A 27,024-nucleotide genomic window follows, 5' to 3' on the forward strand; every position below is an offset into this window, starting at 1 on the left:
ACAAGCCACTCTAACTTTCAAATCTTCAAGGGCATATCACTAAGAGAGATACTGACATACACAAATATAGCTTCAATACTCTAATAGCATTCTGTACTTATATCTCATTAAGTGCTATGTTTATGTGATTTAGGCTCATTAAGTTGGGTCTTAAGTATTTAATTAAGCAGAAAAACAGCTCATTTATGTTCTTCGCTCTCCTTGGCAGATAATTGTGCCATAAATATAGTATATGATCCCACAGTGAAAATTGTATATGGGTAAATTCATTGAAGAAGAATACTATACATGCTCTAGTGGAACATAAATAGCAGCTGGTTCCCAGAAAATTAATTACATTCTGTAGTCATTCACAAAACAAGTACGTTTAATGCCAATATTGGTTTTCACTTCGAAAACATTAACTACAGGAAACTCATTCTTTACACATAAAATAAACTATACTTTTAAACATGCTGTAATTTTACAAAGCATTTCACTAGTACTACACAAACTACGTAAACTTTATTGTTTGTATTTGTTATTTTTGCTTTCACGGACTTTTTTTTTTCAGAATTAGTATCTGGCTTACTGTTTTATGCCATGCTTTTCAACACACAGACATTAAAAAGACACATAATACTTTCATCTTCAGCACAAGTGTGTTGACACTAGATCAAAATGAGAATAAAATACACTTACATGAAATGGGAAATTCTGGAAATAAAGTTGTACGTCAACAGTAGTAATTAAAAAAAAAATCTGGAATAAGCACGTGATGTGATGACATAACACATGGAAATTCATTCCATGGAATTCATAACTGCATGGAAATTCAGCTGATTCTATGAAACACCTTCTAGTCTAGAAATAAACACCAATGAAATACATAGTATTCTAGCTACATGGGAGAATAGATGGGAGTAGCAGAACAAGGATAATGACTGCAGTTCTGGAAACTAAACTGCATCCTTACAGAAACTTTAAGAAATTTTGAAAGTAATCTACATGATTTGGGAATTCATATTCACCATAATGAATACTGGATTGTGCTTCTTATAATAGAAAATAAAAATGCGTCAGACTCCTTGACTCCTTTGAATGTAACTACTTTACTAAATAAATATCCTTTAGGAAAAACACCTATATAAGGTATTGTCTAAGAATATAATAGTTACTTTGCCATATAACTACCTCTGAAATACATACAGCAAGTTATCAATCCACAGATTATATTTTAAAACTGTGGAGTTTAAATAAATTGATTTTCTGAATTAGGAACCCCATAGTAATTCAGAATGTTGTTCAAACTAGTGCTTGACTCATATCTAAATTAAAAGAACTCCCGTAACTGCAATTCACCAGATGAATATATCTCATGAGGATTCCAGTGTTAAATGATGTCAAAGGAAAACATTATGACATGAACAGTTATGCTGGAGGCTACACTAATCACATAGTCAGATCTAAGAGGTCCATCAAAAAAAAGCGTGATTTTTCTTCTGTATTCTATATATATTTGTAAGAAAAGGAAAAATACTGTTGATCTACATCTCAATCTACAGAAAGAGTAGAATCCAGTAAAAATCCCAAGTCAGTAACATCAAGTTGTTTACATTTTATGATTTTCTGTTCTATTCTATGTAGCCACTAGACAGTTGCCACTTTTGTGAGCAACTGAAGATATTTTACACCCTTAGAACTGCTTTCAGTTTTTCAGAAGACAATAGTTCCATTTTAATGGAATGTAAAAGGTTACAAATAACTAACTTGGGCTTTCAGTTAAAGTAACTGTCCTTTACCATGACAAGACTTCAACCACTCCAAAAAAACAGACAGGGAATTTAAGAAGAGTGTTTATCTAGAGTACAGTGCATTTACCTTAGCAATCAGTATTTCAATTTTCAACTCAGGCCAAAACACTTAAATTTAGATGTAATTATACTGTAATATATATATTACTATTCTGTAAGAAAATTTCTTTCACCCCTGATCACCTGCTTGCCCACATATTTCTACCTTTCATGCATCGCAAGTCTTGAAAACATGACATGCTGAAAGACTAGTACGACATAAAATGAATTTATCTAGCAACTACTCACTTTTATTCAGTTTTATTCACTGCCCCTTTTTACATAATCTTCACAAGACATTTCCAAACTTTTAAAAATAATGTTAGATTTATAATGATTTAAAGGAACCTATTTTATTTGCTTTGTAAGAAACACAGACCTTCATAATATAGATTTTTATTTTTAACAACTTGTCTCCAAAAAAAAAGTAGATGCACTGTTGCATAATGCCTGCTAGTTGAATCAAGAAAAGATAACAGAGCAAACAGTAAGTTCAGAAAAGCCTGACTATGACTAGCAACCACTCTCCAGTGGTAGCTGATACCACATGCTCCAAAGATAGACACTGAGAATCCAAATAGTAGGGAGTTGCAGAGTAACCTCCGTTAGGGAAGTCTCTTTCCAACTTCACCAGTTCGAGCGTGATTCATTCTATTCCTTCCATAACACATATCTACTTGCATAGCTAGGGATTTCTGTGAAGTTCCTGTACAGATCAATTTATATTAAAAAAATGTCGGGATTTACAAGTCATTTAAAAATGGGCACTTGATAATCCATTCAATGTTTCTTTGTTTTCTCCTAGGTTTCAAACTATTACTTCAAAGTCAGTCACTCTAAGAAGCTTTGTTAGCACCAGAACTTTTCGAAAGTACCTTCATTTTGCAAAAAGGTTTGCTGTGAGAAACAGAAACTCCCTAAATTCAGAATGGTTTATTATGAAAAGAAAACCATGACAACTGTTTGTACTCTTGCTTTATTATTACATCCGGCCTGGTCACTATTGGAAATTCAATCTATTATTGTTGCTAGGAGTCTGTTGCTACGCAACCTAAAAGGGTTATGCAGTGCTTTCAGGCTAAGAAGCGTTAAAAACCCCGCAGGCCTCCTCCTATGGTTCCACACAGTTTGTTTAAATAGATTAACACTCTTCTCAGTCAACCCCCAACTCCAAGCATATCCTTAAAAAAAAAAGTTACAATGACAGACTCTAACGATATAAACAAACAAAACCAGAAAAATTACACAAAAGCAATATATCTGATTTCTCCTGCACGCTACTGCAAAGTAAACAACATTTCCTCTCATTCATCAGTTTAAGCAGGAAGGTTACCTTCCACAAGTATCAAACCCCTTCAAAGTTAGTTTCAACTGCTAGTACAACGGAGTTGCACAATGTGGTCTATGCAGACAATTTGCAATAAACTTCAACAGAACAATACATTAAGTTTCATAGTCTGATCATAAAGTGGAACAACAATAATTTTAAAACGCCAAATAATGCCTAGTATTTATTCTCTATATTAGAACATGTCCAACCAACAGGCCTGTAAATTGAATCTGAGACATCACTGTCAAACTGAGTTCTTCTGTGTCATTGTCACCTATACAGATGCTGCAAGACAAAATAGACAACTAGATTCATCTCTGCAGATTGAGTTCTTTCAACAGCATTTTTGCTTATCTCTTGGAGAACAGCTAAGAAATAACATGAAGAAGAATTGAGTATTCTCTACTCTTTCTAATAATCTGAGGCTGTTCCAGCCTGCACCAAAGAACAAATTGTTCTGCAGTAACAGAATTAAGAAAGCCATGTTTTCTCCAGATTTGTGTTCTAATGGATCCATACGACAGCACACTAGCACAGGGTGTGAATGTTTGCAGACTGATTCAGCAGGCTGCTGGGAGTATAAACTGAGTAGTAACTGCCTTTTCTTCAGTGGTAGTTTACATTTTGGCTTACCTTTGCAAATAAATTAGCTTGTTGACATCTGCTTTTCTGAAACTTCTATCCCTCTTTTGAATATGGCCATACCAGGAAACAAAAAAATCAAACAAAAACACATCGCTTTACGACTACAAAGATAAGGAAGAAATGTGATGTTCCAAAAGTTATTGGAAATGGATTGCGGCCTGTGGAGGAGCCCCCGGTAGAGCAGGTGGATGTGGCCTGGAGGAGGCTGCGGCCCATGGAGAGCCCCCGCAGGAGCAGGCCCCGGGCCGGAGCTGCAGCCCGTGGAGAGGAGCCCACGCAGGAGCAGGGGGTCTGGGGGGAGCTGCCGCCCGTTGGGGACCAGTTTGCTCCTGGGGGATGGCCCCCCGTGATACGGAACCGTGTGGGAGCAGTTCCTGAAGAAGTTCTACAGCCAAAACCTAAACTGAAAGTCTTACTGTGTTAGATCACTGCCACTTGAAATATTTTTATAAAGAAAAGATCACTGCAATGTTAAGTGACCTGAGTGGCTGTGATCTCAAAGACAGCAGGCAGCTTGGAAAACATCAACAGAGATGCAGCTAAAAAAAAAAAATTATGCTGTAAAATAAAATAATAAATAATTAAATTTATTTAATTATAATAATTAATAAATAATAATTAATAAATAATAAATAGTAATTAATAAATAAATAATAAATAAAAATAAATTATGCTGTAAAAGTACCTACTGGTTTGTAATTAAAATCTAAATATTGATTGTCTGAATTAAGTTATACAGTCATCATTTTGTTAGAGCTTGGTAAGTGTCTTTGTGTTGCAGAAGGATGTATTAGAGGCAGGAAGCACTTTGACAATTAGAACAGAGATCCAAAATTTCATCCATCTACCATCTTCTCCATAAATGACCCTTCATAAGTATCATATGATATTCCATTCAATGTCACTGAAAAAAATGAAACTTGCAGACACCACAGTTTGTTTACCTAGAACAGGACGTGTTAAAGTCAGTTTGTTAAAGTCAGTGAGACGCTGTTGTTGTCTTCATTAACAACCCAGTAAAAGAAATTCACCTAGAACCTGGCCTGAGTGAGCCTAATGCCTCAGCTTCCACCTCACTCTTAGGAAGATCTCTCACCTGTAGGACTGGCTATTCAAGGAAACTCTATGTTCCCTTGGCAAGTAGCAAATTAGCTCTAGGAGACAGTTCCACATTACTGAGCTGATTTAAGAAGTTAATGTTGTCTCCTGTAACTCTACAGCTCCTATTCTTAGGATATAATTCACTACCACAATTACACCAGAGAAAATGCACACAGAACTGCTCCAGTATGTATTTTGGTCAGAATTAAAATAAATAATAATAATAGTAATGAAAATAAATTGGTATTCTGTGGGTACCACTGCAAGTGGGGAAAGAAAAAATGAATCATATGAAGTGCTTAGAAGAGTTGTTTCAGCCTTCAGAAACAGCACATGGGGCTAGGAGTCCTGCAGAAGTATTTCCCACTAATTAATTCTCTCATACTTTCTAAATGTGAAATCATTTAGTGCTAGTGAAGTAGATTTGGTTCTGCATATGCTATAAACAAACACAAGATACATGCATACACACTGTCTCTCTGCATACACATTTACGGTATGTGAAAACACATATATACAAACTTACACATGCCTATACTCACAGTGTATTCATCTGCTTCATGTGTATAATCTATCTGTACATCTATCCAAACTAAGTGGCATAGATATTGCCAGCCATACTTCATATTATTGAAGCTTTTCCATTGTAAGTGTTTTCATTTCATTGTATCTTTAATATACATGAATTTCTCTAACCCTTTCCCCCATAAGCAGTTTTAGAAGATTAAATTCTCATCAATTCTGAGAGTAAGGTACAGGGAAAAAAAAAAGTTTTTTGACTGTATTTAAATACATATATTTTATGATACTGAAAAACTGACCAATTCGATACTAAGTTTTTGTAAATGCACAAATTCCAAAAGTAACATAAATGTGGCATAGCCGTAAGACTTCATTACCAGAAACTGTTAATATCAAGCTTTTAACTGTGACTGCTAAATTTCCCTGGAGATGTTGGGTAGTAATGCATGAATTGCTCTCATCATCATCTTCTTCATACAGACTACTGACATCATAGCCTCAGATCAGTAAACACACAGCAAGCTGGAGATGACTAAGATTTTTTAAAAACTGCTTTCCTACAAATTTATTAAGGTGTTTAGCCCTAAGGTCAATGACTGAGAAATTGTTGTTCCTGTATCTCCAGCACATCCACAGCTAATACAGAAAAACCATGAAGGAGAAGTAGTAGACAAGGAAAGGAACAAAAGAAGAATGAGTAATTGGAGCACTTAAGAGAGTAATCAGGAAAAGAAGTGGAAAGGATATGTAAAGGACCAGCTATTAGCTGAGAAAGAGGCAATCAAAAGCTAGTAGAGAAAAGCAGGGAAGATAGATGGAAATAATACGTGTAAATTAATAGTTCCCCCGTTTCTGAAAATCTTACTTTTCCTGCATAACAGAAAGAAGCAAAAAAACTTTTAAAGGCTGTCCGTAAGTCCAGAGAATGACTGCAAAATCAGGGCACTGTATACAAGAAAAGAAAGCAGACAAACTGTGAGCACAAGTTTAATCAACCCTAATGTAGAGAATACAATGATCATAGAGATCAGAAGTATAAAACGTTTACAATAACAAAACTATATTTCACTTTAAAACAAGGTATGTTCCACTGAATTGTTTGTAATTCTTAATGAAATCATAATACATTCTTAGTATCTTCATTTATCAAAACCACATTATTGTGTTCAATCACATCACTTGCAAATTATGAAATTTTCAACATCACAAGAGCTAAAAATTTCATACTCTGAAATAACAGACCTAAGAGTATATATGACCAAGTGCTACAAGAACTATCTGCAGTGAAATAAAAAGTGTGTCCTTTCCTCTATATATGTATTTAGGTGAACATACAAAAGTATTATTTTTACAGTCCCTTGCATCTGTTTTTAAAAATTTTAGCACAATTTAAAATACAAAGTGTTTTTTTTTTTTTTTTCAATAATACTATGAATTATATGAAAGGAGATGGTATCCTTCTCTCATCTCCAAACATAAATGGCTGGCCTGAAATAAGACTTGTATATTTTATAATGGATAGACACCGAAGAGAAATTTAGTATGTTATAATCCCACTGAAAACTTGAATTCATCATTACAGTAATGAAAGTTATCATCTAAATTATCAACATAACAATAATGTTACAAAAATAATACACTCATCAGGAAATAAATGAAAATTGTGATTGTAAATTTTCCCCAAAAAACTCTTTCTACACCTTCTGTGCATGGAAAATGCACACAAACATGAAAATATAGATTTGAATTTATCGCATATAAAGGATAATGGATATGTATATAAATACAAGGGGCTGAGAGAATCCAAAACAACCAGGTAGAAAAAAACCTGGATCTCTGAACAAACACAACTTCTCATATTATTACAAAAGAGTTCCAGGTTTAAACGGAACTACCCAATCTGAACATTTCAAACCTTAATGCTCAATTTTTCCTGAACCGAAACAGCCAGACAATACTTTGAGGTTGATCAATATGGTTGGACTTACTTAAATATTTAAAAATTACCATGAACGAACTGGTCTAAAGTTTGACCAAGAAACAACTAAGTGTGGAAATGAGTGAAGAAAATCATGGTTGTAAACAGAATAATAACTGATGATATCTTGGGATGACCCGGACTTCCCCCCTCCTCACCTTCTTCCCCCCCCCCCAAAGTTGGCCTCCTTTTTCCACGGAGGACTGTGTATATGTTTTCCAAGACACATTCTGACAATCTCACTGCTGCAAGTAGCAGCAGCTCCTCAGCCAGGTCCACCAGTCATGGAAGCTTAGCACTGTGATGCCACTAAAATAGCAAGTAAATATCAATGGGTTCTGCAGAAATCTTAGCAGATGTCAACTGATCACACTTTTAGAAGTTCAAAGTAATTAATAACAACAACAACAATAAGAATTTTAAGATCTCTGGAGTCTCCCATTCCTCAATGCATTTTTTCCCCCAGGGTGGGAAAGATTTACCTATTCTCAGATTGCTAAACAGTACAATACATGCTTTTTGCAGTGATAGAAAATTGGCCAAATGAATCTTCCTCAGAATGTGTTTTCAAAATGTATTTTTTAACTGTTGAATTTGTAGACATTGACAAGAAGCAGGCAAAAGACCCTGGCACCTGAAACTAGTAAAGAAGGTGGCAAAGTGGCTGCTAGCAAAAGCAGCACTGTGCAGTCCCTGAAGGTGAAGATCAGTAGCTGCTGCAGGATAACCCACCACCCAGCTGGATGCATGTCAGCAATACCCCATGTGTGATGCTTAGCAGCTTTGTCACACCCCACTATCTCAGGTAAACTGTTAAATATTAAACCACATACAAGCCAGACATACAATCTGGAACAGGAAAAAGCAGTGGATACTGAACTGAGGAGCTTAATAACTGAAAACAAGTACCAAAAATATTACAAATAGAATTGCAGTGGCAATATATATATATATATAAACAAACATCACTACAAGCAATAATATATTAAGGCAGCAAAGACTAAGTCACAAATTGCAAAAGAAGTGAAAATGTTGACATGAAGGAAGATTTAAAGACTGGTATCTAATTTGCTGTCTAGGTTAAAAAAAAAGGAGAAAATAAGAATGAACAATATTTAAGTATATGTATGAAGAAAATATCCCATTATTATTTTTTCCTGTGATTTTCAAACAAGTATTCACAAAGAAATGTCAAAATTTGGTACATGTTTTGGCTACCCTTATTTTTAAATGCTGCTTTATGTTCCAGATATCCTTTACCTTCTCCCATCATCTGAATTGTAAGTATTTCCTTAAAAATCGATTGCTTTGCAATATTGCGATATGTTGCAAGCACAGTAAATGTAAAATTGTATTACAATTGTATTGTATTACAAAATATTTTTTGTAATAAAGTTATCTCAAAAGGAAATCAAGCAGTATTATTCTGCATTGGTAAAAGATTATGAAAAAGAAAACGGAGATAGATGTTAACTGATGATAGAAGTATTCCCATCTTCTGCCATCCAACTATAGGTGTAAGAGGTGACTTAATATTATCACTATGTTAATCATGTTCTTTCTTTTTTGAAGATATATTCAAGTTAAGAGTAAATCCAGCAACAGAAATTCTATGTGAAAAGCATAAGAAATGTATTACGCTGTATGTGATGACAAAAAAATATCGTATTACCAAACATGTCTGACATTCAGTATCACACAGGACAACAACATTTAAGATACTTGTTTTAACCATGTTTGCTTTCTCATGTAACTTTTTCTTAATCTCCTATCTTTCATAACCATATATTTATTCACAAAGCTGTGTTATTACCATAAATGTTTCAAAAAATAAAAATAATTCTAGTGTCTCAGTACTTTACCAAATGAAGAACTTTTTGAATGTAAAAACATACACAAATTCATAAGCACAAAATAAACAAAGAAACTCCCTAACCCAAATAATCCAAACAGCACCACACAAAACCTAATAGCAACTCCCACATGGCTTTCTGTCCAGCTGTCACTAAAAGATGTTCCCAAACAATGCATCCCACTCTGCTTGTATAACCTGACAGTAGTAAGCACCTTAGAAGACAGTGATTTGAAGAAGTTTCAGCTTGCGTTTCTTGGGCAGACACCAATATTTTTTATTTTTGTTCCATGTGTGACTTTAAAACAAACACTTCAACGTGTTTGTTTTTAGTTTGTAGGTGTGTATGTGTAAACAATATTCTAAAATTATTAAATCCTTACTTAACACTGCACTTCTTGGAGAAACAGTTCTCTAGGCTCCCATTTAAGATTGATTCAATAAAGCATGTGGAAATAAAACATTGTGAAAAAACACAATGGTTCTTGTAACAGAAATGCTGAAACTAAAAAAGTATTGAAAAACAAATACATGACTTGCTTCAAATAGGCATATCTAGTTGAGGTATTTTATACTGGAAATTATCTTGCATGGCTTTTCATCTCCAAAAACAAAACCACTGAGATAGAACAAGAAGAAAGGACAGCCTAAAGGCCAAATAAAGTGATGAATACTGAACAACATACCAGGAGACAGAATTGAAAAAAATAAAAAATAAAAGAGAAATCCATTAATTACAAAAAATAATAATAACAAAAAGGACATGAACTGAGATAGCACCATATGATTGTGATTGTGAGTAGTTAGCAAATCCCTACATTTACGAGAGTTCTATACATACACAGTACAAATGGAATATACAGGATCTCAGAACAGCTAGATCCAAAGCATAGTTTGTTTGTTTTTCTGTCTTATAAAATCAGAGAAACACTCCTAACAAAAATTTTCAATTAATCTGACAAAAAGCTTGAGCCTACTGTTTAGGTAATGTAAGTGCCATTACTTTCAAAAGAGGGTTTAATTAAAGGTAATGTTGATAGACTTTTAGAATTGTTTAATAAAATTTCTGCTCCATACTTGTGCCCACATAGGATATATACCAGAAAACAACTGATATATAAAGAATATTCAATGACATACGCATTGAAAGTGTACGTGATGAAGATTAGAGAGTATGATTTGTAAATCTTAAAAGGATATAAGGCTATGCAATACATATATACACATATGCACACGTATATACTGTGTATGTATTTGTCTCTCTGGGTTTTCAGAATTGCCAAATAACAGTAAAATAACACTATTATATAGGTACCCTTACCTATCCTGTTTGTAATATGGCAACATCAAAATCTAAAATACATACAGCAACAACACTGAATACAATGAATATACGGTGTTAGATCCTTTAAGTCATTTCAAGTTTCATAGTGCATTCAGTTACTTAGTTCACATTGAAAAAAAAAGGTATTTTCCAAGAAAAAAATGCACTGCAAACACCTCACAGAAATCTTACAACCCTTTCAAGTGAAATTCTCAAATTTGAGAGAAGTAAATTTAACAACTTATGAACACAATCAAAATGCAGGTTCTGAATAATGTATTTGCTTGTTTATGCCTTAATCATTCAATTTTATTCAAAAATGAAACATCAGCACTTAAGTAATGGAATCAGTTTCTAATACTGTCTTGACTATTGCAGCTGTATTTATCACAGTTAGCAATATGTACAGTATTTCTTTGCGTACCCCTCAAGCAGTCCTGCATACGAGTGAGAGATACATTAATATTCCTATGGACTTTGGCATCTGAATGTCCCACAGTGATCAAACCCCAGCCAAAACAATATAGTCAGAACTACTTCAATCAATAGGACTGTTGACTCAGAAAATATTTTTCTGAGTTCACAAATAGTAGATACTGTCACACACTTCCTCAGATCACTGCTCTTCACCTCCATCATCACTATTTATATTTGCAGCTATATGATAAAGCTAACATTTTTTTTCTAAACAGACATCTCTTTTCAGACACTCAGAAATTGTCATCTTCACTTCCCACATCCTTTATCGAAACAGACCAGCTCTTACCAAATTAACATGAACAGAGGCAAGTTGTAGCCAAATATTTTAGATATCCTCATCACGAAGAAGATACTCTTTAGATTTCAGGCCTTTATACTTTTTATATATCATTTACAGATCACCCAGCAGCTAGTCAAATACAGATTGCTTCATCAATAACCTTTGAACTGGAGCTGAAGTATCATCCAAAACTATTAAAATTACTAATGTTAAATACTTTCAAATAAGATTTTTAAATTTCAATTTAATACTTTCAATTAAGAATTAAATTTTAACCTTTTTTTTTGAACAAGAAAACTTGATTTTCTCTTTTTCTTTATTTTTGTCTTTTACCACAACAAAAGAGTTAAGAACAGCAAATTAAGACCTTAAATACAAATAAAAGCAAACACAAATCAATAATTGGGATTTGGCTTTGCCAGGTGTTTAGTCCAGGTCTTTCCTTTTCTTGCTTTTTAAATCCCTTTGTTTATAGTCATCTTGTCTTGAAGAGTCCTAATAAATTTATTTCCCTCTTACTGCATGGTTTTTTCTCCTGCTATTATTTTTGCCTCTACAAGATTCCAGCAAAAATCCTCAAGGCTTTATTGTAAAGCATTTTATAAATAAATGCACAGAATCCAATCTATGTCTAGTCCTAAGTCTGTAAAGCCCAGAGAATAAACTGTCACAGCCAAAGTAACATAACCATAATAACACACTGAAGGAAAAAGGAACACAATAGTTCTGAGCTGTTGGGAGATACTCTCTTGTGCATCCAATCTATGTCTTTGTGATACATCTCAAAACTACTGTTTTGTGCTTTTAACCCTACGACGCCATCCCTCCTCTTTTCCCTCCAGAGGTGACAATTCAACTGAAGTCCTACAAAACTGAACTGTCCAACAAGAAAAAGAAGACAATCTAGATTACAGGCTAGGAATTCCTGCTTTATAAGAGGAATCACAAGCAAAAACACAGTGTAGTTCAAGCCACCAGGGACCTCAGGTCCTCAATCCAACCTCCTTCCCGAAACAGGTGTGGAGTCAGAGACCAGTTCCTCAAGGCTTTATCCAGTCAGAGCTTGAAAATCTCCAAGGACGGAGAAGGTAAAACCTCTCTTGGTCCCAGCTGCATTGCTGGACTGTCCTCACAGGGAGAAAGATTTTTCCTCCAGAGTAAACTGCTTGATTGAACTTACGAACATTGGCTGTCATCCTCCCACTATGCACTGTTATGAAAAGCCTGGCTACATCTTGAAGACCTCCTTGCAGGTATTAGGTAAGGCTGCTGTTAGGACCACTGAAACTTTTTCTTCTCCAAACTGAACAAACCCAAGTCCGTCAGTGTCCCTCATAGGTATGTGTGCATTCCTGTCTCTGCAGCCCTCCTCTGAACTTACTCCAGTTTACTACCGTATTTCCTGTATTACTGGAAAGGTGAGGGCGAAACTGCTCATGGATGTAGATGTTGCCTAATAATTGCTGAATGGGGCAGGATAATCACTTCCCTCAGTTTCCCCACTGTAGCCCTGTTCCTACAGCCCAAGAGATACTGTCAGTCTTCTCTACTGCCAGGCACACTGCTGCTTTCTGTTCAGCTTATTGCCCACGAGGGCCTTCTCCACAAAGCTGCTCCCCAATCTGTATCCATCCCAGAATCAGAATGGCTGAGGTTGGAAGTGACCTCTGGAGGCCATCTGGTCCAATCCACAGCTCAAGCAGGGACAGCTAGAACTGCTTGCCCAGGACCATGCCTAGATAGCAACCTCTTTGGGCAACCTGTGCTCAGTGCCTTGTGCTCAAACTGTGCCATTGCTCAGTTACCCACACAGTGAAGTGTTACCTGATGCTCAGATAGAACCTCCAGTTTGTGCCCACTGTCTCCTGTTCTGTCTTCTGAGAAGAGCCTATCTTTGTCCTCATTGTACCCTCCCTTCCGGTATTTATATAAATTGAGAAGATCCTCCCTTAGCCTTCTGCAAGTTGAAGAGTCTCCCATCTCTCTCACAGGAGAAGTGCTCAAGTCCCTTCATCATCTTTGTGGATCCTTTGGTCATACCATGTAACCAGCAACACAAACATACTGACACAAGAACTTTTACCGTGTGTTTTTGACAATACTGAGGACATAAGCCAGTAAGAGATGCCAAGATTTACAACACTGTGTTGTTCTGGGTCCCAGCCATATAACCTAAAAGGCCATCTTGAAATTAAGCAGTGGAAACCCTCGAAAGGCAGTCTTTCACAGGCAAACAAATACTAAAGCTCCCCTTCATCTCAGTTACCTGAAATATGTTTGTGATACACACCTTGTGACTCATGGCCATATGAACAGCAACCTTCGTAAGGTCGTGAAAGTTGGTTGCTGCACTGAAGTCATGATTCTGTGGATAGCGGTTCCCATAAGACAAGAAATGTCAGTTCCTTTGGAAATCAATCAGTACACCACAGAGATATATACCAAAATGAAGGCAAGTGGTGAAGATACTGAGCACTTTCATGCCCTCTTGGAAGAAGGAAACTAGACACAGTGGTTCTTATCAGTATTATGAAATGTAATTTGAGTATCTGAAATTTAAATCCTAATAATATCCATTTCCCCAAACAACTATTGATGTGATGTGGCAACTGGATTCTGAGTATCCCAGACTACGCAAACTCAAGCTTGTAAATTCATACTGTTTGGCTACTGACCATCTGGATTATTTGAGACAGTAATTTTAAAAAACACACCAAACAGTTGCAACTGAACCAGCAATAATAATAATAATAAATCCCACAATGTTTAAAATACTGGAAGCCCCCAACGTTTAAAATAATGGAAGCCCCACTCCATAAATAAGAATCACTACTTGTATGATGAATTATACTATTGCTTTGTAGGACTAATTGATTCTAAACCTTAACAAATCTTTCCTTGTTTTGACTTAATTTTGTATCATGAAGCATACTTCAGTCACAAAAACTTCTGAATTCTTTCTGCAAACCAGCCTGAGGTGATACACCTCTCTCATCTCATATAACAATAGATGCAGTGCACCAAAATCTCTACAAATCTACCTGCCCATTATTCTTCCTGGACATACTCTGTTAGGACTACTGTTCTCACTGTCAAAAGGAGTTTCAGAGCAGCTGGGAGAAAAACGGTGTAACTCAGGACAACCTTCAATCAGAAGGTACCTGGTAAGCTGAAAAGAAACAATGCCACAAAGAGCTGTGCCTTCATCCTAGCATATTCTCACTGGCCTCACCTCAAGATACAAATCTGACCATAAAAGGATTTCCAGAAAATAACAGAACAGAGCCACGTTTCTGTGCTGCATACCTCCATTCTAAAGCTGATCATGTTTTACCCCCTAAAACAAGAGAATCAATGGTATAGCTCATGGAAAAAGTTTTCAAAGCCTTTCAGAAAGTCCAAAGAACAATCCTTTTAGAAGTTAGGGTAATTGCTATTTCTGTTAAACAGAAGGAACTCTGAGGAGCTGAAAACATATACTGTATTTCACACTTTCCCATTTACTAAATCCCATGTAAAATAATAAAATAAATATGGAAGAATTATTTATCAATTCTTTTGCAACTTGCCACTCAGATGAAGTGGTTTAACAGAACGGACCACATAAAATAGTGCACTAAATGCTAAACAGAAATCTGCATGTTGGCATGGCCTTAGCTACCACTTGCTCCATAAACAAACATGTTAATTTCATCTTATGGCTAACAGTTAATTTGAGAAAACAGCTACTATGCAGGTAGTTCAACTGTTCCTCACTAGCCAAGGCTAATGTAACTTTAAATACAGTCAGACCTTCCTGCAGGTGTAATTTAAATATATTTCATAAAACATTTATTCATTTTATAAATAGGTGCAATAGACTATGTAGATATAATATATATTTAGTTAAACACTGATTAATTGTCTACAACTTGACACAAAAACATGTATGATCCAACCATTAAATTATTTCCAATTTTTAGTCAGGAATTTTGAGTAAATTTAGTTTAAATGTGATTATAGAACAACTGTTTTCCTAAGAAAACTGCCTGAAAAACAAATACTGGTTTTTAATTTAAGCAAGTATATTCCTTTTTTCTTTACATCTTTACCCACTGCAAATAATGCTGAATAGCAATAATAAATACAGTGTATAAAAACTTAACTAAAAATACGATTTGGCAATCCTTAGTGTACAGCCACACACACTTCTTGTTTCTTCCACATTTTACATTTAATCAACAAGAACGTAGAGGAGGAAACATTCTTCCTTCAGTAGGTTTGTAAAGCAACTGTCTCCCCTGCTTATGTCAAGCTACAGAACTACAAAGAGATAAGAATACAGCACAGATGTTATTAAAGAGGGAAAAGAGGAGGGAAAGAGGAGGGCATTAAAAAAAAAAAAAAAAGCCAGGGCTCTAAGAACACAGAAAACCTTTTTTTTTTTTTTTTTCCTTCCAGCAGTTAAATAGAATCTTCAGATTTGAGACATTTTGACATAAAACAGAAATCCTGACGTTCCGAACTCTTTCCACAGTTACGGCAATTGTATTGTTATTTTTGCTTTCACCTACCTATAGACTTATCCCTCCCTAGTAGATAGCTACTTTTTGTACTTCAACTCATCTAACACTTGCACTTTCAGTCTGCACTCTCAGCTGTTAGCACCTGGAGATGAGGAAGATAAAGCTCAGCCGATAGTGTATCATTTTGTTTAGATAGTCTACGAAGACAAATACTAACTCTTCTAGATGCTTTACAGATAATGTTCAGCAGGCTACACCAAGGAGCATTAGCTTAAATTCGCAATCCTGATCATCTAACCACTAGCAAGAAAAACTTTTGTATGGCCTATAAACATCCAATGCCATTGTCAAAGTAACGGGTTTTGTGACTTAAAAATGTGACTCTGTGACTTAAAATTGTGACTGAAGATCAACTCCCCTGCCTTCTCCCCCAAAATACAGGCACGTTAGCGAAAAGAGACCAAACGTACCTCAGACACTATATACAATTCAACACCTGAAAATTCAGCAGATATGAACTAGCTCATATGAGATAAAAATGTATTTTTAAATTTTAGCTCCACAAAATCATAAAAAAACAGCTATCTGTAACCTTAATAGCTATAGCGTAAATTGTTCTGGCTCAGAATTCTATTTCATTTTTTCATCCTTTGTAAGGGAAGTATAGTTAGTGTACAAAAAGAGGTAATCAAAAAAGAAAATAGTAGACCTTAACCGAAGTAGAACAAACTGACTCAACAGCATCTGCACAGGGACATCCTGTGCTTTTTTAGGGATTTGCTCATTTTTATTTCTTCTCTGCTATGTTGCATCAGGGACTTAAGTATCCTAAGTTCAAGTGTTTACAAAACGTACTCGAGGTGGTATATAAGAGAAAACACAGCTACAGTAATTATTATGAAGTAATAAAACAGAAGATAGAAACCATTTATTTAGCAGATGAACAATAAATGTGGCTCCCAGTTATTTATTATTTGTAGTGGCAGTATCCAAAGCCTGAAAAAAAATTGAAATCTAAACACATTGTTCTTGCCTTAAAGAGATTACAAACTTATTTAAAATAAGACTTCACTAAGAAGAACACGAAAGAACTAAAGAAATAGTGCTACATCATTATATAGTCTACATACATTACACAATGGTTGCCTTACATGTTTACCCAAAGATCAAAAAAGATGAGCTATTCTCAATGTACTGGGTTCATGGGGAGATGAAATTACCTTTCGAAATAGTGCCAGATACTTCCTTCCGCTAGCTAATCAATCAAGTCATAAGTCACAAAATACTACAAGTACACTAGATCAAACTTGTGATTAATATAGAATCTTTGATATTCACATAGCATTGTTATGAATGCCATGTAAGAATTGCAACAGGAAAGTAATGTTAGGAATATGTTGGGAATTACAGAGCAACTTTGAATTGCTAGAATTTAAACATTCAATCCTTATTAAAATTTATACTATAAATCATAAACCCTTTGTTAAATTCAACTTGCAATATATTCCACCCACCATCTCTCAGTTTTGGGGCACTAAATCTGAAGGTAGGGGACTAAAACTAAACAACTTACCATGGTATGACAGAAGAAAAAGCAACTAAAAGTAGTGTGCAAAGCCAAGCAATTTAAGGTATATTATCCCAACTTCCAGACTGCAGATTTTCACTTTTCCAAAGGCAAATTACACTGAACTGGACACCATTATCCATCCACGTACATAAAAAAAATAACAATAGTAAAATAAATAAATAACAATAGTAAATAAATAAATAAATAAAAATGCCTTATTAGTCTAGCAGTGTACAGAACAACAATGGATATTACTAAACTTCAGAAGGTACAAAAATGAAATTCTAATCTGTCAGTCTCATATATTCATAGAGGCACTTTTGAAATGGAACCGAGTTGTCATCATAAATATGTAGAAGACATTTCTTTTTTTTTTTTTTTACTGTTTTTTTTATTATTATTTGTTTTGCTTTTCCCAGAATTAACTATCAGCAGAGAAAACTGTCTATCCTGATCAACTAACTTTTCTGTTTACTTTTTCAGAAGTAAACAGGTAAGCTTTAACCTCAATGTTATCCAGGAAGAGTTTCAGTCAGAAAGCAAAAAAAAAAAAAACACATGCAGAAACACATTTGTTATAAAAGAATTCAGCCATAAATAAATAAATTACATAGAATATGAATATACATATATTTATAAATGAAAAATATAACATACAATAAACCTCACTACAAAATGCTTGTCTCAAGCAAGTTCACCTTGCTTTTCAGATGAGCAATAATCTACCTCAATAATTACTGTTTCAGTTGTATGCTATACAGACATAATTTAGATATAACTATTTGTTAAGTTTCAGGGAACACAGATTGTATTTTGAGTGTACATACATATATTTACACACACAGTCGAATACGAAAGTCAATTTTTTCCGTAAGTTTTCACAAAGTATTACCAAAATAAGTTTGATATGTCACCATGCATAGAAAAAAGTAGAAAAAAACAGTAAGACTTATTTAAACCCCATATACATTATCACTGTATTTCATTGAAAGATTTGTTGGGGTTTCTTTTTTTGTATTTCAAATAGCATAGCACCCTCTGGTGCATCTACTAGAAGGAAAATAATTGAATAAACACCAGCCATTGTTATACAAAAAGCACTGTTAAAAAAATAAAAAAGAGCCCCAGTAACAGAAAATCACATGCCTAAGAAGTGTTAGAAAAAAAAAGTCAAATTTCAGAATCATTCTTTCTTGTGGCAGTCTTTTATAACAGGGATATTATAAATGTTAAAAAATAAAAGAAAAAAAAAAAGAAAGAAAAACACAGCTGTGCTGGAAGTACCAAGAAAAAAAAAGTTTGAAACTAATCCTATGTTCTTAATAGTAGGTCATTTTTATTTTAAAAAATCCTTAGTGATATTTAACAAATTCAAAAATCAGTAATTTAGTGAAACAAATGCTACATCAAGCTGTTTTTCTGCTCTTGGTCTTGCAAGCAGGACAATTATTAGGACTACAGCTGTCCACATAGTCATAAAACACGAAATTTCACACCCAAATAGTTGCATCTCCTCTAAAAGTTTGATAATAAAGTAAGTTTAAAATATTATATGATTGTGCTATATGGAATGCTTCAAACTGTGATATGTTATCTATTAAAACACATTTAGTTTTTCTACAAAAGTAAATTTTGCTAATCACAAAAGCAGAGAACACCACCTGCTTTAGACAGCTCTTTTGTGAACCTCTGGAAGTCTCAACACAATACACAAGAAATGAAAGTGACACCTGTTTAAACCAGCCATCTGTCCCTAGCAAACTAGATTTAGCTAAATCAGTACATGTGCTGCTCCTTAAATTTCCAAAATACGAGTATACATCGTACCTGCGATCACAGAGAGATAAAAGCACCTTTATCTGAACTACAAAAATAACGCTCAACTTGTGGACAAAAGTAAAACATCATTTTAATAATTATCTTATATGGTTCAAAAGACTCATTAATTTTTCATTCCTCTTTCGGAGTAAAAAATAAGTAGTTTCATTCATAATTTAAAAAGATACTTCTTTTGGTATTCTAATACGTCCATTTAACAAAAAGCTTGATTTAGGAACTGAACTCCACCTACAAGAATGCTACAGTATCATCGAAAGTTTATTTTTCATTCTGTCTGTATTTGTGATGGATTCACAAGATGTCATTTCAACTGAAAACAATTTATAAAAGAATTTTCTGAGTCATATGTCTTAAAAAATAACCTTTAAAAAATGTACGTATTCCACGTGACACTATCTGAAGCTGGTAAGCTTTTGGAGACTACACGTAAAAATGCAACTAATATGGAATATTAAAAGAAAGTCTTTTTTAAGAGGAAAAAGTAAAGCACGAAGACCACACCACTAGGTAGAACACCAAAATGAGCTGCAATGATAAAAGATTATTTCATTTCATATACTTGGTTAAGTTTCAAGTAAGAAGAGAGGAAAAAAATCAACAGCCTTTCTTCTCAATGCGAAGTTTAATAAGTGAAAAGAAATAGTAACATTTATATCTGTAGACAGTTTTGTGATTAACAAACTCCTGTACCAGGCAGAAACAAGAAATTGGATACTGCTAACAAAGCCAAACCTAATTATCAAATAAAGCACCCTGACTTTAAACTAACAGCACTGTACCTTTAATTCCCATTTCATTTATTTTCACTAGATCATGAAAACGTTCCTCCACAGTAGCACAGTCTAAGTTTGCTAAAAACACAACAGAGCATATGATCCAGAAAGACTCATTAGGATGTACTGAAACAATTGAAACAACGATGTAGTTACAAAATCTAAGTCATGAAAATGGAGGAATAAAAAAAAAAAAAATCACAGGTCACTTCATTTTCAAACACTGGTTAGCATCACAAAAACCAACTATTTTGATAGCTGAGGGCATTAGGGAATCCGAGTGCATAATGCAGATCTCATCTATGACTGTTAAAGCATTCCAAAATGAATAGAGTCAATAATTTTCCCAGTAAAGTCCACAGTATTAAATGAGGTGATGATGGCTGCATTACTACTTTTCAAACTGCAGCCTTAAACAAATGCAGCTAAATAATACTAAAAAAGTCTTTGGTTTAGAAAAAAATTATGTACTTTTAATCTGACTTAAAAACTTCCTTACGTGTCTTCTGAGAGGAAAAACAAAATTTGTCTCATAGCCTGTACACTTCCATTGCTACCAGGGATCTGGATGCATGTTCTGCAAGGACCGACCTCAACACCCAGGAAAGGAGTCCATCCTGAACAGGGCTCTGTCCCGTTGTAAGAGGGCTTCTCAACAAAGGCATGGTGCAGAATTGACCTCTTAACTTCTCCACAACAGTAGATGCAAGGAATCATTTCACAACTGATGAATCGCATATACTACCTGATAAAACTAATAACAACTACATTAAGATTTAAACGTGCCATATAACTGATACAGTCCTACGACCTACTGAGTGCATACAGACATTATCTGACTTGATACTCATTCTGTATATTCTTAATATCTTTCAAACTTATTTCACAGCACTATCTAGAAAATTACCATTCAACAATTTCCTCATGAATAACATAAAAAGATGACAATGTAGATGCCTTTGGTAAGCACCCAAAACAATTCATTTTCTACTTTACATATTTGGCCCCTGAAACATTCAAAAGAAAAAAAAAAAAACAAAGAGCCAGTATGCCTTACCTCAAGATATATTAATATCAACACAGAACGTCTTGCAGTTGATAGCAACTTGGAAGAATTGACCCTGTCACATTCACTGGCAGTCCCAATGCCAGATAAACCAATATATTCTTGTTAAATTTTGACAAAAACCCTTGGATTTTACAAATGGCTCCTCTAGAGATATACAAAAAGTATATACACAATTAAATTGTGGGTTTTTGATTAAAAACAAGAACATCATTTTGATTAAGCTTTTTCTTAGTGGTTTAACTAAATAGAGCAATGAGGAAATAAGTAAGTCATCACTTCAAAAAAGAAAAAGGCCTGCCACACCGACAGGTGATTTGACATGTCAAGGAAGAGAGTGCAATTGGCTATAGAGATGCTAAAACAGAATTTCATTGCAATAATAGATACCAAAAATAGATTTTATCCTAAATATTTTTTTGAAGTGTATAAAGTTATGATTTTCTGACAATGGCAAAACAAATCTTTTTATGTTGATAAGCAACCACAAAAACAGATTAAGAGAACAAGCATTTTGCATTGAAAAAAAATGAAAAGTATCTTCATTTATAACAAAATTTCTACTTCAACCCCTTGAGAGGTTAAAAGGTGCCTCTTTCCTCCTTTCCCAAGGATCCTCCTGAAATACAGTTGCTATAAGAGAAATCACAAAGACTTTTTAATTTTTTTATCCCCCAGCTGCTTCGCACATAAACTTGAAGTGGCAGTGAAATATCTTGGATTTCCTTCATTGTGGAGAGTTTAAGGAAGATCAAATAGATCTTCACCACATGAACCTAACTTACTATGAATGAACTAGATCTACAAAGGCACTGTTCCATACTACACGAGCAGTATAAAAGCATCATCATCGTAATAATAATAATGACTAACGGAAGGACTGCCAGAAGAAAAAAACTGTGACTGTATGTTTGTATGGGTGGGGGTATTGGATAAACGGGAAAACACCTCACAAAACAAAGAAAATACAGCTTACCCTAAAACAATAAGTAACATTATGAATAAAAGAAAAAGAAAAAAAGATGGGCTACAGAAATCACAGAAAGCGATCGGTAACACAGGAGTATCGTTAAAAGACATCGGAAGTTCACAAACATCTGCATCTCCAGCAGTCACACGAACCAGAACAAGGCCCCTACAAGTGAGAGGAGAAACACCCCCTGCTTCTCGGCGTGCTTCTGGCCGCTTCTCCCACCCCCACCCCCCCGATTTTGCAGATTTTTTTTTTTTCTTTGCGTACTTTAAACTATACGATCTCGATTGTACCCGAAGCCTCGCTGCCCCCAGATTCCACATCCCCCATCCGCGCAGACAGGAGATGCATACCCACCGCATCCCAGCGATTGTCCGGGCGGTCCCAGCAGCGTGCCGCCGACCTAAGTAAGCCTCGCTCCCTCCTCTCCCGACCCACGGGCACCCCATCCCCGCCGACCCCCCCTCCTTCCTTCCCTCCCTCCCTCCCTCCCTCCTTCCCCGCAGCGCGCTCCCCGCCGGCCGCTTCGCGCAGCCGGGGGCGGCGGGGCCGTGCCGGGCCGTGCCGGGAGAGGCGGCGAGGGGCCGCGGAGGTCCCGGCGGAGCGTCCCCGGCCCGGATGCTGCGAGGCCGGGGGGGAGGCAGCGGCTGTGGGAGGGAGGGAGCGCGGAGGGGGGGCCGGCGTGCGGCCGCCGGGCATATTCACCTGGGCTGAGGCGGGCTGCGGCGTCCCCGCTGTCGTCGGTGCCGGAGGTGGCGGCTGCTGCCGCTGTTGTTGTGGTTGTTGTTGTTGTTGCGGGTGACGGCGAGGAAGGGGGTGAGGATGGGGGTGAGGAGCGGCAGGAGGTGGAGGAGGAGCAGGAGAGGAGCGGTTGTTGTTGATGGGTAACAGTCGCCAGGACTACGGTGACTATGGCGCTTGATTCACAAGGCAACGGTTGCTATAACTCACAAAAGGCAGAGCGAGCGAGGGAGGAGGAGGCGGCAGCCCAGGCGGAGAGGCCCGGAAGAGGCGGGGCCGGCCCTGACTGACGGCGCCGGTACGGGCGGGGGCGGCTCCCCCCCGGGGCGGGACGCGGGCACGCGCCTCCCGCCGCCGCGCACCCGCCGCCGCGCGGGCACGCGCTAGGGCCGGCGGGCGGGCGGGCGGGAGGGCGAGTAACGGCGGCGTGCCCGTGGCCCGGGGCGTGTCCGCGCGGGGGCCGCCCGGTGCCGCTCGACGCCACATCCGGCGGGCGGGGAGGAGGAGCCCGGCCCCAGAGCGCTGCCCCCCGCGGGGGTCGCACCGCGCCCGCTGCCGGCTGAGGGGGCTGCCGCCGGCGGGCCGGGCAGGAAGTTAACGCCCGGCGGCGGCTGCTCTCCACGCCCCCCTCCCCTCCTCACCCCCCGAAAAATGGCAGCGAGGAGCCGGCGGCGGTGGGGGAGCTGTCCCGCTGCCGCCATCTTAAGGCGGAAGGGACGGCGGCGGCCCGAGCCCGCCGGGCTGCGGTCGGCGCGGCCGCGGTCGCGGCAGCGCCTCCGGTGGGGCTGGGGTGGCCGCGGGTGCGCTGCTGTGCGGCCTCTTGGTGCCCTGTGTCCCCGCTGCTGCGGGGTGTGTGTATTTGGGGGACGGCGACACGGAGATTTGGGTGGTTTTTCGGCTAGGTACGGTGCCCACACAGCTAGCGGCCACTGCCGCGTGGGTCTGTAGCCCCGACACGTCCCCGCCGGTAGCTCTACTAGCCTGTGAAGTGTCTGTACAGCTCTTCATAGCTCCTGCTATCTGTGTAGCCAGGAGCGCTTGCCTGTAATCTACCGAAAACCAGTGATGCACGGCTTACAAGCTCCTACTCACTGTGCAATGTCCCCACATCTTTCTATTACTTGTATACATCCTTTGACAGTCTTTTTTACACCTTTTTATCATACCAGTTGCTGTAAGCACCTCATATTTGTCTCAAACTCTACAATTACTCAATTACACAACTCCCTACAAATTGCCCTTGCGTACCAAGCATTTTCAAGCCATGAATAGATTTACTGTGATTTTCAAGGCTCCATGTAACCATCATTATAGCTCCCTGTTACCATTTTTAACAACTACTTACAAAAAATTACTAGAAAAACTGTAAATATGTAAAAACAAACTTGAATTGACAGCTTTAAGTGTAACAGAACAAGCTTGAATCGTAAAATGCATTTTTACAAGTGAAACTAGATCTTACTACTTCCTGCTGGGGAACCTAATCTTTCTGAGCTACCAAACTCGTAACTGCTTGCTAAGATCTTTATTTAGCCCTTGTGAAACTGGGTGATTATAGAGCTCACATTCATTCACCTGCAATAGTAGCTTTGAGATAGTAAAGAGTTAATAAAAATGGCATTGCTTTTAAAGTACAGTGTGTACCACAAAATAATTTTGTCTTCTCTTGTGGGCAAGTAATAATCAAAATAATCCAAGTTTTTCAACACTGAACTAAAACAGGATTAGACAGAAGTCACCTACACTTTGAAAAACATCACATTTTGTTACAAAAATAAAAACATTAACACCTCTGAAAAATAATTGGTTTCATACGCAGAAATTTTAGTGAAATTACTTATGGAGAGAAGAGTAAGCCTCCATAATCCAAGAGTAAATGAATGGTTAGAGACCTCTTAAAACACTTGGACACACTAAAGTCTATGGGGCCAGATGGGATCCACCTAAGGGTACTGAGGGAGCTGGCAGAAGTGTTCACCAAGCTACTTCCCATCATTTATCAGCAGTCCTGGCTATTCAGAGAAGTCCCAGTTGACTGGAGGCTCGCAAGTGTGATGCCCATCTACAAGAAGGGCTGGAAGGAGGACCTGGGGGGACTACAGGCTTGTCAGTCTGACTTCTGTGCTGGGGAAGGTTATGGAGCAGATCATCCTGAGTGCCATCAAATGGCACATACAGGACAACAAGGTGATCAGGCCCATTTAGCATGGGTTTATCAAAGGCAGGTCCTGCTTAATGAACCTGATCTCTTATGACAATGTGATGTACTCAGTGGACAAGGGAACATCTGTGGATGTTGTCTACCTAGACTTTAGTAAGGCTTTTGACACTGTTTCCCATAGCATTCTACTGGAGAAACTGGCTGCTCATGGGTTGGATGGGTGTATGCTTTGCTGGGTTAAAAAAAAAAAAAAAAAAGAAAAAAAAAGGCTGGGTGGCAGAGCCCAAAGAGTTGTGGTGTCCCCTAAGGCTGAGTACTGGGGCCAGTTGTCTTCAATACAAGGGGATCAAGTGCACCCTCAGTAAGTTTGCAGATGACACCAAGTTGGGCTTAGTGTTGATCTGGTTGAGGGTAGGAAGGGGCTACAGAGAGGTCTGTAGAGGTTGTTCTGATGGACCAAGGCCAACTGTATGAGGTTCAGCAAAGCTAAGTGCCGGGTCCTGCACTTGGGACACAACGACCCCGTGCAATGCTGCAGGCTGGGGAAAGAGTGGCTGGAAAGCTGCCCAGTGGAAAGGGACCTGGGGGTATTCATCAATAGGTGGCTGAATATGGGTCAGCAGTGTGCTCAGGTGGCCAACAAAGCCAACAGCATGCTAGCTTCTATCAGGAATAGTGTGGCCACCAGAACTGGGGAAGTGATTGTCCCCCTGTACTCAGCTCTGGTGAGGCCAGACCTCAAGTACTGTGATCAGTTTTGGGCCCCTCACCGCAGCAAGGATATCGAGGTGCTGGAGCATGTCCAAAGAAGGGCAACGAAGCTGGTGAAGGGTCTAGGGAGCAAGTCGTATGAGGAGTGGCTGAGAGAACTGGGGATGTTTGGTCTGGAGAAGAGGAGGCTCAGGGGAGACCTTATCATGCTCTACAATTACCTCAAAGGAGGTTGTAGTGAGGTGGGGACAGGCCTCTTCTCCCAAGGAACAAGAGGAAGGCCTCAGGTTGCACCAGGGTAGGCTTAGGTTGGATATTAGGAAAAAATTCTTCACTGAAAGGGTTGTGAAGCATCAGAACAGGCTGCCCAGAAAAGTGGTTGAGTCACTATCCCTGGAGTTATTTAAAAGATGTGTAGAAGTGGTGCTTAAGGACACATTTTAGTGGTAGTGTCCCTAACACTTGGCAGTGCTAGGTTAACAGTTAGAGCTGATGATCTTAGAGGTCTTTTCCAACCTAAATGATTCTAGGATTCTATAATGGAAGAGATGATACTGCTATGAAATACTTATATTCTGATAATAGATTTTAATGCCTTCAGTTTTTGATCTTCAAAAAAATTACATTTGCATCCCTCAGGGCTTTTCCAAAATAATCTTACAGAGCTTGGATATTTCTTACAAGGTCATAATTAGTTTATCTAGTATCTCATACAACCTAGTCTCTTTTTTTTTTTTTTTTTCAGATGTAGTCTGTCATTTGCAGCATATCTGAAACATACCGTAAGACAGTACTCTCAACCATAGCGTGCAGAACACTATCTATATATTTTGTGAAACAGTATAAAGACAAGATAAAATACTGAAGTATGTAAGAGCAATCAAACTGGTACACCAAGAGTACATCTAATCTAGTATTCTTCCTGGCCCAGTTAGCAGAAGACATGCAGGAAAAAGCACATACATGTATTTCACTTGGTAGCTTTGGCACCTGATGACTGTTTTCAGCCCAGGGATTTTCTGAGGTTAGCTTGGACCATAATCTTGGTCCCATGCAGTTTGTGTGTACAGTATGTCCTTTTTAATGCTGATTTTTTTTTTCTTTTTTTTTTTCTTCAGTTAGTGTCTTGGAGCATCCTTGCCATTTGTTCAGGAACACTAATGTGTGTGTCAGTCTGTACTACTGTACTAGATAGTTGAGGAACGGGCTCTCCTTTGTCTGTGCTGACTCAGCTACCAGCACAGACTGCATGTTTGACCTTTGGGGTGAACGCAGATGGCCACACTGCCCCTCGGGCCAGGAGGATCAGTGGTGCACTGACCTTGTGGCTTCCCAAACCCT

At 37.8% G+C, this 27,024-nt stretch overlaps 1 protein-coding gene across 10 annotated transcripts in view; it reads right to left on the bottom strand.

Moving 5' to 3' along the window:
* Positions 1-23,065, bottom strand: part of RFX3 (regulatory factor X3) — a 123,792-nt gene extending 100,727 nt beyond the window's left edge. The window contains exons 1-3 of one of the 10 annotated variants that reach the window (XM_080574439.1): positions 22,776-23,065; positions 17,423-17,541; positions 3,796-16,845 (exon numbers count right to left, since the gene is read on the bottom strand). The gene's annotated coding sequence lies outside the window, so the exon portion shown is untranslated. Of the gene's footprint in view, positions 1-3,795; positions 17,542-22,423; positions 22,755-22,775 lie in introns of those variants that run through there. The other 9 variants (XM_080574441.1, XM_080574443.1, XM_080574438.1 and 6 more) reach the window with 9 other exon arrangements.
* Positions 23,066-27,024: the final 3,959 nt, after the last annotated feature.

This window comes from Anser brachyrhynchus, assembly GCF_964034855.1.
Source record: "Anser brachyrhynchus genome assembly, chromosome: Z".
Lineage (NCBI taxonomy): Eukaryota > Metazoa > Chordata > Aves > Anseriformes > Anatidae > Anser > Anser brachyrhynchus.